Source organism: Artibeus jamaicensis, unplaced genomic scaffold (genome assembly GCF_021234435.1).
Source record: "Artibeus jamaicensis isolate MK-2021 breed Jamaican fruit bat unplaced genomic scaffold, CSHL_Jam_final contig_475, whole genome shotgun sequence".
Taxonomy (NCBI): domain Eukaryota; kingdom Metazoa; phylum Chordata; class Mammalia; order Chiroptera; family Phyllostomidae; genus Artibeus; species Artibeus jamaicensis.
This window is the reverse complement of record NW_026521852.1, coordinates 5,532,543-5,548,245: the sequence shown is the minus strand read 5'-3', so window position 1 is coordinate 5,548,245 and position 15,703 is coordinate 5,532,543. Positions and strand designations below refer to the sequence as shown.

General features: G+C 39.7%; 1 long non-coding RNA gene and 1 pseudogene across 1 annotated transcript in view; one reads left to right on the top strand and one right to left on the bottom strand.

Moving 5' to 3' along the window:
• Window positions 1-8,401: 8,401 nt before the first annotated feature.
• LOC119041080 (TIP41-like protein) lies at window positions 8,402-9,248 on the bottom strand (annotated as a pseudogene).
• Window positions 9,249-10,408: 1,160 nt separating this feature from the next.
• LOC119041102 (uncharacterized) overlaps window positions 10,409-15,703 on the top strand; it is a 42,281-nt gene continuing 36,986 nt past the window's right edge. Inside the window, exon 1 of the long non-coding RNA XR_005080974.2 lies at window positions 10,409-10,530. This is a non-coding gene — a long non-coding RNA (uncharacterized LOC119041102). The remainder of the gene's footprint in view (window positions 10,531-15,703) is intronic.

Sequence of the window (15,703 nt, the reverse complement as noted above, 5' to 3'; positions counted from 1 at the left end):
AGCAGCAGTACAGCAATTTAGAGTTACTTTGCATATTGATAATACTGGGCTAGCTTCTTGGGAATACTGAATAGTTTGTATGAGCCTGGGAGAGGGGCATGACTTTGATCTGTGATGCTGCTGAGAAGCACCTCCTCAGTTACAGTGATGGTTTACTCCATGCCACAGACCCACGCCTGCCTGGACTAACTATGGCAGCCAAGAAAGGTGAAAAATATGGAAGTGCTAGCAGATGTAGCCATTTGTGCGAGGAGTCAGAAATGGGGTTACAGAGGAGGACCCAGGCCAAGATTTAAACAAATGGCCGTGTTGGGACAGTGCGGGGCCTTGTGGGACCATACAAGTCAAAATGGGGTGAAAGGACTCTTGCTGGCCAGCCATAAGGAGGTACCATGAGGTTTTTGGATTAAGAACTGGAGATCTTGGTGACACTACTGTTGATGCTGGGAACCACAGGAGGTCTGCCCAGACGAGCACTGGTTACTGGGAGAAACTGGGAGAAGTGAGCTGTGGACTTCTGATTTTTTTCCTTCTGTAAGGTGGTGCTTCTGACTGGCATGCTCTGAGACTGGCCTGACAGGCAAAGGGGGAGGGCAGGACTGTGTGTTTGTGCATGTTTCTTTGTTTCAAATGAGATTTAATGGCAGAATTCTGCCATTATTCTAAACCTATATAACTTTTGAATTAGTTCCTTTCCTTTTTACCAAGTTCTGATACTGAGAGCCACAGTTCTAATTGGCAGTGAGTCAAAAGAACCATAGAACGAAAGACCTACAGGGGATTTCTGTTTCAGTAAGGTGTCCTTTAATAAACAAGCAGTCTTAATTTTATTATTATTTGATTTGTATTTATTTTTTGAGCAAAGTACAAAAATCTTAAGTGTGCAACATGAATTGGAATTTTCACTTTCCATTTACATTCTTTTATTTTCATATTTTTGAATTTTTTATTGTGGTAAAATAACCTAAATTACATATTGTGATCAAATAACCTAAATTTTAGTGTTTTACATAGAGAATTCAGTGGCATTAGCTTTATTCACATTGTTGTGCAACCACCAACATTATCAATTTCCAAGGTGTTTTCATTATGTGTGATATTATAACTTATAGTAAACATATTTGGTCATTCAGATGACAAAAATATATTTCTCAAATGTATTTGGTCTTTGTCTAATGATTCCTGGCTCACAGCTCTCAAAACCCTTGGAATTTTCTAAGCTGTTAGAGCAATGAGAGCATCTTTTGTTTTACTCTTTGGTCTCTTGACCTCAGTGTAACCATGCAGAAACTTCATTTCTTAAATGTGACCCTTTCTTCTTCCCTTGCTTTTGATTTAAATTGTCCTTGTCCAGTCTGATAGCACCATGGCTTGACTCATCTGTCTCCCTCTTTCCACCCACATTTACTCCCTGAATTATTAAGTTTTTAGGATATCAAATTCTGGTTAGCATTGAACAGTATTAAGAATAAAGCCTCAAGTGTGTTGGAATAGAAACAGATGTTCCATTAAACTAAAGATAACATGTAGGCCTCAGTTGTGTTTCAGCTCTAGACAGGAAAAAACAGAATATCCTCACCAACCACATCCTTGCAAAGCCAGACAGAATGACACCATGGCTGATATCAGGACCAGATGCAATGATCAACTACCCTCTTTCTTAGCTCTGACCAGTCAGTAGATCCAATGACCCAAAATCCCTTAGTCACCATGATTAATGATCTCCTTCCTCCCCATATAACACAACCCCTAAAAGCCATTGGGAGCAAGGTCTTAGAGCATTATCTCACATATGTCTCTGGGTTTGGTGTCATTTCCTTAAATAAAACTTTTCTTTCTTTGTTGCATACTCCTGTTTGGATTGTTTGGGCTTTGATATGTGCAGGCAAACAAACCCCTGTAGTTTGGTAGCAGTTTTGGTGGCTAACATGGGGCCTGTTTGCTGGTGGATTCAGTGACCCATGGCCTGGGGCTTGCCACCAAGCTCACAACCAGCAGCTGCCCAGACCAGTTGTCTTGAAGGTGGAACCTGGACAGTTGTCCACAACTGGCAGCCCTGATCGATGCACAGAACTTTTTTTGCAGCATAAAAAACAAGGAATTTTGAAAAAGGTCTGGTTTGGGAATCTGTTCTAGTTTTGAAAATCCAAGACACCTTCTGGTTAGGTTTTGCAAGTGACAACCCCAGGGAAAATAGGAAGGCCATCGGACATCTAAAATTCTATAAGATAGGCCAATAGAAATATCTGGTTGCAAACATGCATTATCCTTCAAGAAAAGGGGAAAATGCCCCCCTCCAATTGTCCAGAAGTTGGCAAGGCTGATATTGTTACTATGAGTCCTAAGGCACAGGCTCAAGGGTTGGGAATGTTTTCTCTCCAGCTCCAGAGGGGTGGGACCATTGCCTAGGATGGAGAGGATAAAATTGATGGGCCCATAAGTCAGGGCCACCCAGGCAGACCCAGATGATAGAGCACTGAACCAAAGATGGTTGTTCTCAAGTCTTAAAATCTAATAGAAACTGCCATTCTGGGTTTCTGACTTGCTTGGGACCTGTGATCTTTTTTCTTTTCTAAGCCTTCCTTTTGGAATAGAAATTTCTATCCTTAGTCCACCATTGTATTTTTTAATGTAATTACATTTTTAAAAATTATTGTTCAAGCACAGTTGTCTGTATTTTCCCCCACCACTCCCCCCAACCCCAGCCATCCCCACCTCCTTCCTCCATCCCACCCCACCTTGGTTTTGTTCATGTGTCCTTTATAGTTGTTCCTGAAAACCCTTCCCCTTTTCCCCCCATTATTCCCTCCCACATCCCCGCTGTACTGTCACTTTGTTCTTAATTTCAATGTTTTTGGTTATATTTTGCTTGCTTGTTTTGTTGATTAGGTTCCACTTTCCACTTAAAGGTGAGATCATATGGTATCTGTCTTTCACCACCTGGCTTATTTCATTTAGCATTTGGAAGCATATAACTTTTCTGGTTTCACAGGTTCACAGCTAGAAAAAAATCCCCCCTCAGGATAGCTATACTTTGAGTTTCTCACATACATTTTTTAGATGATATTTAGATGAGATGTTGAAATGGGTTAAAATTTGGGGGGTCTGTTGGAATGGGGGATGAATGTACTTTGTTGTGAGAAGAATATAAATTTGGGTGTGCAGAATTATAGGCTGAAATGTGTCCCCCAATTCACATACTGAAGTCCTGACCCTCAATACCTAAGAATGTGACTATGTTTAAAGATAAGGTCTTTAAAAAGCTAAATAAGTTAAAATGAGGTCATATGTGGCCAGGGTAGGAGTGCAGCTAATCCAATATGACTGGTATCCTTATAAGAAGGGATTAGACACTTCTGCCAAGATGGAGGCATAGGTGGAGATACCATGCTTTCTCCCACAACCAAGTTTAGACAACAAAATATTAGCAACAGAAAACACAGCCAGAACACAGAAAATTGAACTTTTCGGAAGTCCGATAACAACAAATTCTTCAGCCTGACCGGTAAGAAGTGGCGGAGCAGGGTTGCACAGGAAAACTCAGTCAGATGGACTCAGGCGCACAGATCCCAGGTGTGGGGTTGCAACAGGCGGACCCTGTGAGCAACCCAGTGAGCGAGGGTGCAGGGTGGCGAGTTGACTGTGGTCCCGCATTCGTGCGCAGATAGACCACTGAGGGAGTGGGTGGTGAGACAAAGGGACGGAGCACGCCCCAGTGGCCAGAGTCATCAGAGGGAGCTGCCATTCCCCGCTCTGACCCCACCCCCACATACAGCATCACAACCCAACCACCTGGTGGTCCCGCCCTGGTAAACACCTAAGGCTCTGCTCCTCATAATTAATGGGCATGGCCAGACCAAAAATGGCTCAAGAAGATCTCAAAGCCCCAGAGCCCATAAATCTAAGCAACGAAGAAATAGCAAAACTTTCAGATGCACAGTTCAAAACACTGGTGATCAGGATCCTCACAGAACTGGTTGATTTTAGTCACAAATTAGATGAACATATGAAGGCGAAACTAATTGAAATGAAGGGAATTGCACGGAAAACCAATAGTGATGAAGAGGAAACTGGGACTCAAATCAAGGGAGGGGACCAGAAGGAAGAAAATAATGGCCAAACAGGGAAATATGAAGAAACAAGAATTCAAAAAAATGAGAAGAGATTTAGGAACCTCCAGGACATCTTTAAATGCTCCAATATCTGAATTATAGGGGTACCAGAAGGGGAATAGAAACAGCCATGAGTGGAAACCTTATTTGAACAAATAATAAAGGAGAATTTCCCCAATCTGGCAAAGGAAATAGACTTCCAGGAAATCCAGGAAGCTCAGAGAGTCCCAAAGAAGTTAGACCCAAGAAGGAACACACCAAGGCACATCATCATTACATTAGCCAAGATTAAAATGAAGAAGAGAATCCTAGAAGCAGCAAGAGCTAAGGGGACAGTCACCTACAAAGGAGTTTCCATCAGACTTTCAGCGGATTTCTTAAAAGAGACCCTACAGGCAAGAAGGGGCTGGAGAGAGGTATTCCAAGTCATGAAATCCAAAGACCTACAGCCAAGATTACTCTATCCAGGAAAACTTTCATTTAGAATGGAAGGACAGAAAAAGAGCTTCTCAGATAAGATCAAATTCAAGGAGTTCATCATCATCAAGCCCTTATTATATGAAATGTTAAAGGGACTTACCTAAGAAAAAGAAGATTAAAAAAGATGAACAGTGAAAGGACAGCAAACTCACAGTTATTAACAACCACACCTAAAACAAAAGCAAACTAAAAGGACAGCTAGATTAGGAGCAGAATCATAGAAATAAAGATCTCATGGAGGTTTAGCAATAGGGGAGTGGAAGGAAGAGAAGGGGGGAGAAGGTACAGAAAATAAGTAGCATAGACGGTAGGTAGAGAATAGATAGGGAGAGGGCAAGAATAGTATGGGAAATATAGAATCTAAAGAACTTAAGACACATGGTCATGAACTAAAGGGGGGAATTGTGGGGGTGGAGGGGTACAGGGTGGAGGGGAATGAAAAGGGGGATATAGAATAACTGTAATGGCGTAATCAATAAAATTTTAAAAATTCAAAAAAAAAAGGGGGATTAGAACACAGACACACACACAGAAAAAAACATGTGAAGACACAGGGAGAAGATGGCCATCTACAAATCAAAGAGAAAGTCCTCTGAATGAAAGCAACCTTGTTGACATCTTGATCCTAGGCTTCTAGATTCTAGAATTGTGAGAAGATAAATTTCTCTTTGTGTAAGCCATCCAGTCTCTGGTACTTTGTTATGACAGCCTTAGCAAATAAATACATGGTTTTTATTATGTTGAGGTAATGTCCTTGTATTTTTAATTTTTAGCTGTTTTTAATGAAAAAAAGTGCTAAATTTTGTCAAGTGGTTTATGCATTAATTGAAATGATTGTGTGGTTTGTCCCCCTTAATTCTGTTAATGTATTCTATTACACTGATTAGTCTTTTTTAAATTTATCTTTATAAGGGAAGGGAAGGAGAGAGGGAGAGAATATCAATGTATGGTTGCCTCTCATGGGTCCCCTGCTGGGAACTGGCCTGCAACCCAGGCATGTGCCCTGATTGGGAATCGAACTTGGATCGTCTGGTTTGCAGGCCTGCGCTCAATCCACTGAGCTACACCAGCCAGGGCTGATTAATTTTTACATATTGAACCATCCTTGTATTTCAGAAAAAGTTTGCAATTGGTCATGTTGTATAATCATTTTAATATACTGCTAAATTTGGTTTGCCAGTGCAGTATGTTTTTGAAGGATTTTGCATCATTATTCATAGGAGATAGCTTTATAGTTTTATAAATTAGTGGTAGACTTAGTGAAAGACTGGAAGGTGGAGGAAGGGGAAAATGACATTTTTTCCCTCTTAGTTTTTGATAGTATGTCCAGTAGTGGCAGCAATAGTGGAATATGAGTGCAGCTCCAGGCTTCCTGGTCTAGCAATGCAGTTCCAGCAGTCATTGCAGAAGTTTTGTCAGTGTGACTTTAATGATGACATCTGCAGTGGTGGGTGACCTTAGGCTACCAGATTCTTATGATTTTGGTAGTAATATGGATTCTTGGCATACTACAATGTGGCAGCATTAGTTCCAAAGGCAAATTCCCCTAGGAGTGTTAACAACTTCCTGAAATTAGTAGTTGCTGAATAACTGTATCTTCTCTGTTTATTCTTCGTATCCTTCCATCACTTTTGTATTTAAGTTCTCATATTCAATTTGCTGAATTTGAAATATTTAACACAATTTCACTTTTCTTTTTTTTAAAAAAATTATTTATTTATTTTTAGAGAGAGGGGAAGGGAAGAAGGGAGAGAAACATAGATGTGAGAGAGAAACATAAATTCGCTGCCTCTTGTACGTGCCCCATCTGGAGACCAGACCCACAACCCAGGCATGTGCCCTTATTGAGAATAAAACCAGTGGTCTTTTGCTTTGTGGCGTGATTCTCAACCAACTGAGCCACACTGGTTACGGTGATTTCAGTTTTTCTGATCAGACATTCACTGAAACACTGACAGACCTTTTTTGTCTTGCTAATTTTTTTTCTGATTAGTCATGGGTGTTGAATTTGATAAAAATATTTTTTGAATCTGTCAAGATAATTTTTTTCTTCCCTTTAATATGCTTAAACAATAAATTGCAATAGAAGATTTCTTAAAGGTAAATAATTCTTATATTCTGGGGATATACTATACTTGATTGAATTTTTTTGTTTGTTTTAATGTATTGCTTGGTTCAATTTGCTAAAACTCAAACTAAAAATTTCTCAACATTTCTATCTACAAGTGAGATTGGTCTATCAGGAGTTGACATGTTTTTTTTTCTGAAAAGTTCAAGATAGTGAATATTTTAGAATTTGGGGCTATACAGTATCCAATATAAGCACTCAACTTTTCTGCTTGCTGTGTGAAGACAACCATAGTCAATACATAAATGAATGCGTGTTGGGTGTGTTTCAATTAAATTTTATTTATGAACATTGAAATTTGAATTTCATATAATTTTCACATGTCACCAAATATTATTCTTCTTTTGAGTGTTTTCTAATCATTTAAAATTGCAATAACTATTGTTAGCCCATGGGACATATAGAAACAGTTGGCAGGCAGGATTTTTGTTCACAAGCTGTAGCCTGATAATCCTTGATCGTTATTTTTACTTTAGGAGAATTAGTCTTATCTAGTGTGGAATCAGTGCTATGTTAATAGTTCTCAATGAATTTTAAAGTTTCCCACTGTTTTCTATGCTTTTGAAAATTTAAAATTACAGAGGAATTATTCTTTCACTAAATGTGGTAGAACTACTTCATAATATCAGTGAGTATGGTATGTTTTTGGTATGTTTTTGGAGATTAGATCACTGAATATCTTTTTCATTTTTTCTCAGATTAAAGAAGTGTTTTTAGTTACACACTTTAAATTTATGAACTATTATAGATATAAAGATACACATCAGAGCAACCCATTGGTTCTTCCTGCCACCAGATAGCATTATCATATTTGTCTTTTGGAAAGATCACTCTGGCTGTGGTGTGGAGCATTGGTCCCCAACATTTTTGGTACCAAAAACTGGTTTTGTAAAATTTTTTTCACAAAAAATAGAAAAAAATTTTTTTCAGAGGGTGGGGGTTGGTTGCAGGATGATTTAAGCACATTACATTTCCTGTGCATTTTATTTCTATTATTATTACTTTGTAATATATGATGAAATAATTATTCAATTCACCATAATGCAGAATCAGTGGGAGCCTTGAGCTTGTTTTCCCACAACTAGACGGTCCCATCTGGAGGTGATTGGAGTCAGTGACACCGAAAGTATGTTGCTTATGTCTGGTCTACACCATAATCTTGTTTTGGTTGCTGTCACTGCAGAAAACCCTGCTTCACAAAGATAGCATATTGGAAATGGAAGCAGGCTGAATTTTCAGTGTTTTTGTGGCAATCTCAGGATATCCACATGGACTTTATTTTTTATTTTATATTTTGCCTGCAAGAATGTTTTTACTTCATTTTTCCCCTTAAGGCTTCTGAAAATCTGCATATAGACAAGGAAACTAATTCTCATAATAAAAATCCCCCTGTCCACATAGCCATTGTCTCCATCAAATTCCATGGTGAGCATGTGGTATGTCACATTCTATTGCATAGGTACATTTTCTTATGAGTCTGAGGTTTTGATCGATTCTTTCTGGAAATATCAGCTTCTCACAAACTGCCCCCTTGATTGGTAAATACTGTGCTTCTTCACTGTGCTCCGGTGAAGAAGGAAAGCAGAACATGTGTTAAATTAGCCATTTTGCTCTCTTGTGATATGAATTCTCATAACATACAGATCTTGTCAGCCTCACGGTAAAGTCTTTTGTCACTTATTCTGATAAGCAATTCATCAATTCTCAAAAAAACCAAAAAAAAAACAAAAAACAAACCCCAACAAAACAAACTTTAACAGTAGGAAAAACCTGGAAGGCATTACTGTAATTTTCACACTTAGACTTGAAACTCCACAATCATGAAGTTCATCCTCAAACAGGAGAACTTTTTTAAAACACTTAATCTGTTCTCTGGCTTTCAAATTCTCTGTGTATGTATATGATCTGCTGTGGGTACAACCTTTAACTTGAGTGATTCTCCAAATAATGTTCCCTTATAATCTGTTGTATAGGTCCAATCATATGGTTTAATAACCTTTACCCCACATTCTGCTTTCCCGCTACTCTTCTGCATAGGCTACTTTGAGCTTTCCTTGGTAGTTGTTTGTACATCTTAAAACATCTATAGCATTGAACTTGATCCTAAAGGCAGAACAGTGCTAGATTCTTAAAACAACATTTCTGAAATGATATCTCCAAACACCATTTCAGGAAGTATGGTATATGCCAGGGGTGTCATGCTCATTTTTAATGGGGTCCACATCAGCCTTGCAGTTGTCTTCAAAGGGCCAGATGTAATTTTAGGACTGTATAAATGTACTACTCCTTAACTAGGGTCAAGGAGCTCAGTGCTGCCACCAGATAGAAACAAGGTGCTGGGTCAATAAAACAAGGTGGAGGGCCGGATTTGGCCCGAGGGCCTTGTGTTTGCCACCTGTGGCATATGCTCTTCATCAGCTAATTTCTCCACAACTGCTGACTTCATGATATGGGTCTTGGTAGCTGTCAGCTTCCAGGGCCCAAAAGAAAGAGTCCCAGTGGCTGATCTGGAAGCCATGGATCATCATTGCCAGGCAGACTTGCATGGGCTGGAGCTGCAGCAATAGTGGACACTGGTTTCCCCACCTCAGTGCAGCCCAGCCCCCATCCCCTCAATTTTAATCCACTCACTTCCTGCTGCGCAGGATTCTTAATAGGCCAAGGACAGGTGGATGGGTGGTGGGGGGTGGAGGGTTTGTAAAGAATGAACTGGACTGGGGTAGTGTGCCTGAAAGAGGTACAGTGCTATAGTCTAGGTAAGAGATGATGGCTTGGATTACTGTAGCTACTGGCAGGTGAAAGAAGAAAAGCTGGATAGATTATAAAACCATTCAGAAGGTGTGTTAGGGGTTTTCAAGATCATTTTAAGGTTCAGTGATTACCTGGGAGGACTTAAAGGATTCAGCATATAATCATACTCATGACTGTGATTTGTTACAGTGAATAGACCCAAAGTAAATTCAGCAAAAGGGACTGGTATATGGAATGGTGTCCAGAAGAAATTAGATATAAGCTTCCCAGAATCTTCTCGTAGCAGAATCACACAAGATGTGCTTAATTCCTTTAGCAACACGTCATGACAAAATAAGTGAAATGTTGTCTACTGGTAAGCTTGCTTAACCCTAGGACTCCAGGGTTTTTTATTAATAGTCAATAATTTAGGTACTTTCTCTCTCTCATGTACCAAAATTTCAGAATCCAAGAAGGAAAGCAAGTGTTCAGTATATACAAATTGTTTGTAAACATTTTAAGTTCAGTAAACTACTCTCACCAAGGAATGATATAACTCTCCCAAAATCCAGATTTCCAGACACCAACCAAGGCCAACCTTGTAAGCATACCTTTCAAAGGATAGCAGTCTTAGATCTATACAGTGTTAACTCTCTTCTCTGTTTCCTAACTCTTAGTTATGTTTTCTCACAGGAAGTTATTTTTTTCTTTTCCTTTTTAAACTGTATTTTATTGATTGTGGATTACAGTTGTCCCATTATTTTCTCCCCTTTATTCACCTCTATCCTGCATCCCCCCTCCCACCAGCATTCCCACTTAGTTGATGACCCTGGGTTATACATATAAATTCTTTGGCTTCTCCATTTCCTATACTATTCTTAACTCTCCCTGTCTATTTTGTAACTACCCCTCCTCCACCCTGCCCCTCCCCACTGGTAACCCTTCAGGTGATCTTCATTTCTGTGATTCTGTTCCTGTTCTAGTTGTTTGCTTAGGTTGTTTTGGTTTTAGGTTCAGTTGTTGGTAGTTGTGAGTTTCCTGTCATTTTACTGTGCATAGTTTTGATCTTCTTTTTCTTAGGTAAGTTCCTTTAACATTTCCTATAATGATGGCTTGGTGATGATGAACTCCTTTAACTTGACCTTATCTGGGAAACACTTTATCTGTCCTTACATTATAAATAATAGCTTTGCTGGGTGGAGTAATCTTGGATGTTGATCCTTGTCTTTTATGACTTTTAATACTTCTTTCCAGCCCCTTCTTGCCTGCAAGGTTTCTTTTGAGAAATTAGCTGATAGCCTTCTGGGCACTCCTTTGTAGATAACTTTCTCCTTTTCTCTTGCTGCTTTTAAGATTCTCTCCTTATCTTTAATCTTGGGTAATGGAATTATGCTCTGCCTTGGTGTGTGCCTCCTTGCATCCAACCTCTTTGGGACTCTCTGAGCTTCCTGGATTTCCTGAAAGTCTAGTTTCATCACCAGATAGGGGCAGTTTTCCTTCATTATTCTAATAAGTTTTCAATTTCTTGCTGCTGTTCTTCTTCTGGAACCCCTATAATTCGGATATTGGAACATTTTAGGTTGTCCCAGAGGTTCATAAGACTCTACTTTTTTGAATTTTTGTTTCTTTATTCTGTTCTAATTGGATGTTTATTTCTTCCTTTTGTTCCAAATCATTGATTTGAGTCCTGGTTTCTTTCCTGTCATTGTTGGTTCCTTGAATATTTTGCTTTATTTCATTTTGGGTATCTTTCATTTGTTCTTTAATTTTTTGATCAAGCTCAATCAGTTCTGTGAACATTTTGATTACCAGGGCTTTAAATTATCCATCAAATAGGTTGGCTATATCCCCATTGCTTAGCTCTCTGAGACTTTGCTCAGTTGTTTAATTTTGGCCCTATCTTTGTTCAGGGCTCCTCTTAAATAGTAAGGGGGGGGCTTAGGTATTCTCTGGGGCAGGGAAACCCTCCTTGTTGTGCTGTGGTTCTGCCTGGGGGAATACTCCACAGGAAAGTTTCCACAGGCAGCAGAGAGGGAAAAATGAAGCTCACCTGCTCATCTCTAGCACCCTTTTCAGTGAACTCTTGAGTGACACTGGGAGTTTTTCCCACCAGGGCAAGCACCGTAGTCCACAGCCACCTCTGAGTCTCAGTATTCCCTTACGTCAGCCCTTCCACTGCAGTCTGCTGCTTAGTGCATCCAGCCTCACCCCCACGGTCTGTCTCCTCACCGTGGTTTCTCTCCATCCACTGTCTTACCAGTGTGGTTGTTCCATTTAACTGTTTCTTTAATTCTGTGGTTGTTGGAGTTCCATGCAGTTTGATTTTCTGACACTTCTGGTTGTTTATTGATTTTAGATTGGTTGTCATCTTCCTTTTGGTTGTGCGAGGAAGTTAAGGGTTTCTGCCTATGCCTCCATCTTGGCCAGAGCTCTCCCCTTCTCCTTCTGGCACCCCTATGATTTGGATGCTGGAATGTTTAAAATCATCCTGGAAGATCCTAAACCTCTCCTCATCTTTTTGAATTCTTGTTTATTCATTCTGTTCTGATTGAATGTTTATTTCTTCCTTTTGTTCCAAATGTTTGATTTCATTCCCAGTTTTTTTCCCATCACTGTTGGTTCCCTTGTATATTTACTTTTATTTCACTTTTCATAGCCTTCACTCTTCCCTCTATTTTGCAACCATACTCAGCCATTTCTATGAGCACCAACCAGATTACCAGTGTTTTGAACTCTGCATCTGATAGTTGGCTATCTCTTTGTCACTTCGTTGTTTTCCTGGAGTTTTAATCTGTTCTTTCATTTGGGTCATATTTCTTTGTCTTGGCTCACCTGTTATGTTGTAAGGGGCAGAGCCTTGGGTATCCACCAGCACTGTATTGTTACTGGGCCATTAGATATTGGGCGGTTGTGGCACTGTGAGGGAGGGGTCAAAGAGGGAATAATGCTGCTTGCTCAGTTCTCACACCACTTTCAGTCACTTCCTCTGCTACACACAAACAAATTCGATCCTTCTGGTGCTGATTCCCTGGAGGGTGGTGTTGTATATGTTCTAAGACCCTGTGGGTCTCCCATAAACTCTCCTGTGAGGCTTGGAGTTTCTTCCCCCATAGGTTTTACCACCAGAGGTTTTGAGGCTTTAGTTTTCATGCACTGGAACTCTGGGGTGCATGGTCTGTCTCAGCCCCAGTTGTTCCTCCCAGTTTATCTGCATGTGAATGTGGGATTGCCAGTTGCCACCTTGCCCACCCAGTTTTTAGCTGCTGCCTTGCTGCACATCCTCTCTGCCCCCGCTGCCTGTCTCCACCCCTCCTACCAGTCTACATGAATGTTTCTTCTTTAATTTCTTGGTTGTTGGACTTCTATACAGTTCTATTTTCTAAGAGTTCTGGTTATTTTTTTGTTTTTTTTGTTTAAATTGGTTGTTGTCTTTATTTTATTTTTTTTTGAGGAAGCAAAGTGTATCTACCTATGCCTCCCTCTTGGCCAGAAATTGAAGTTATTATTTTTCTTCTGCATTTTTATCCATTTGAAAACTTATTAAGTTAATATACTTAGGAGTAAATAGCTTGTCATTGAGACGTGCCACAGATTTTTACATTTCAGGTAAGCCAGTTAAAGTCTTCACAAACTACTGCGTCTTCATTAAGTAATCAAAATACTAAACAGTGAGAACTTCCTTTGTAACTTGCACAGGATAAGGCACTCTGGATATAAAAAGTGAGTCAAACCAGACATGATCTGTGTCTTGATGGAGCTCATTTCTAGAGGGTAAAGGCACTACTCATATAATCACAGAAAAAATATTTAAAGACAAAATTTGAAAACTGCTATGAGAGAAAGAGGTAGTACAATAAGAACAAAATATAGAAAGGACATTGGAGCTTCACCCTGAGGTATGAATGGGCATTAATGGATGAAGTTGTGTATTGGAGATAGTGAGAGAAAGGAGAAGGAAGTAAAGCATTTCAGGCAGAGGGAACCTTGGAGGACACTCGTAAAACACAACCACAAATTGTTTTTATTTTCTCAAGTAGTTCCTGTATTTCCTTGCAGAGGGGCTCTGAAATTCTTCAGGGTAGTGATTCAACTTCAGTTCAATAAGAAAATGTTGAAGAGATGTAGCTGGGGAGCTGAGAGCCCAAGCACATCTGCAAAGAGTTGCTCAGAGTAGATCTGGAGCTTCTTTGATAGGCAACAAGTAAAGGAAATGGTTTCAGATCTAGATGCTTTCATTTGTTATCTTATGTACCATCTCTTGGCAAGTCACTTCTCCCTCAGGGTTTCACAAAACACCCTGAGACCCTGCACCCTCAGATATGAGTGAACCACAGTCTCATTCTCTTCAAAGAGCCAAGTTATTTTATCCAATTCATCCAGGTGGCCCTGTGGATGACCCAGATGCTCTAGTTCCCTAGACCTGGTCTCTTGAAAGTGATTTCCAAGACTCTTTTTCTTTTCCCTATGTCTAAGTGCCAATCCAAGTTTAGTTCAACAAATATTTATTGAGTTCCCCAGGCATTGGCTTGTGTGATGTGGTGCTGAGAGTGAAAAGATGAATAGGACAAGCTTTGGTCTGGAGAGAGATGGACCCCAAAGCACGTGATTTAAAAGACTCAATTTTCCTGTCTCTAAGGTGATCAAGGCAGAACTCCCTGCCCTACTTTTTGTCATATTCTTGTGCTGTCTCTGGTTTCTTATTGTTTCTGGTTGGTCCCTCTGTTTTCAGCTTTTTCATTTTTTCTCAGTGTTCTAGTAATCTCTCCCATGTCAGACTTTCTTTTCCTCACTCTCTGCCTTCTTACCATCAATCCCTTGGTCTCTTGGTGTCTACTCAGGGCTCAAGTTTTCAAACTGCACAGAGCCCTTATCACATTGTTAATAGAACCTTTGATGTTTTAGCTACTTACTTTATCTATATTTTTTAAAAGACATGAAAAGAATATTATATTATCAAAAAATTTTTTGTTTACTTGCTGAAATGGAGCCTGTAGTCTCAATCACTCACAAGATAAAATTTATAGACAACACTTTGTTAATGGAAATGTATAGATGCATGAAATAAATGATGACATCTAGGGAAGATAAGATACCTATTATAAACATGGCATCTAAATTCTGAGATTGATTTAGTGGTATTTCCTACTAGTGAGCATAATCTTCATGTTAATAATAATTAACTAATCCAATACACTTTTTTGAGGATCTCAAGTTCATTTAGACACTGTGGACACAAAGAAGAGGAAGAAAGTTTTCTGACCCCAAACAATTGATTGGCCAGTTGGGGAGACAGTTAAGAAAATACCACAGCTGTATAATTAATAGACTAGCAATTTTCAATGGTTGTGCTATGGCATTCTGGTGCCACAAGAATTTTTAAAACATGTGATACTATTTAGTGAAGGACACTGATCTCTTTTCCGTTAGACTGTAAAATTAAAAAATGACAACAACCAACAGTACAACAATAGCCATTCCATCTGAATGAATCAAAATCATACCTATTTTTTGGTCAGATCAGCAAAAAAATATTTTTGGGTGTGCCACGGAATTTTAGCAATTATTTTACATGTGCCATGAGATGAAGAAGGTTGAAAATCATTGCCATAGGCTATGATAAATGCTACTATTATGTACTTATGTGTAGTGGCCTACCCAGGAGGGGGGCTAGCTGCTGAATCAATAGGATGAATGTAATGGCTAGTAGCCTGCCCAGGAGGGGGCTCGCAACTGAGTCAACAAGATCAGGGAGAGCAAGTAACTGAATAACTGGGAAGTAAGAACAAAGAATTTTGTATTAACTCCTGTCAGCAGTTCCGCTTTCTTGCTTCTGTATGCTGCTTCCTGCTTTGGCACCAGAAGTAACGGTCAGAGTGATAGACTGCCCCCTCACCCTATATAAGCAATTGTTCCCCACTGATTGGGGCCCAGAATTTGGAGACTGCCTCCTCTGGGTCCACTTGCATAAATAAATTTCCACTCCGTACACCCAAAAGCAGCTGAGTTGTCTTCTGTAACATTTGTACTAAATGCTGCAGGAGTGGAAATAGAGAACCATATATTTGTTACAGAAAACAACTTAGCTGCTTTCAGGTGTATGGAGTGGAATTTTATTTATGCGTGAGGACCCAGAGGAGGCAATCTCCAAATTCTGGGCACTGAGCATTGGGAAAACAGTTATTTTTATTGAGCAAGGGAAGGCCCATCCTTCAGACTGAAAGCAGGATGCAGTTTACAGAAGCAGAGAGCAGAG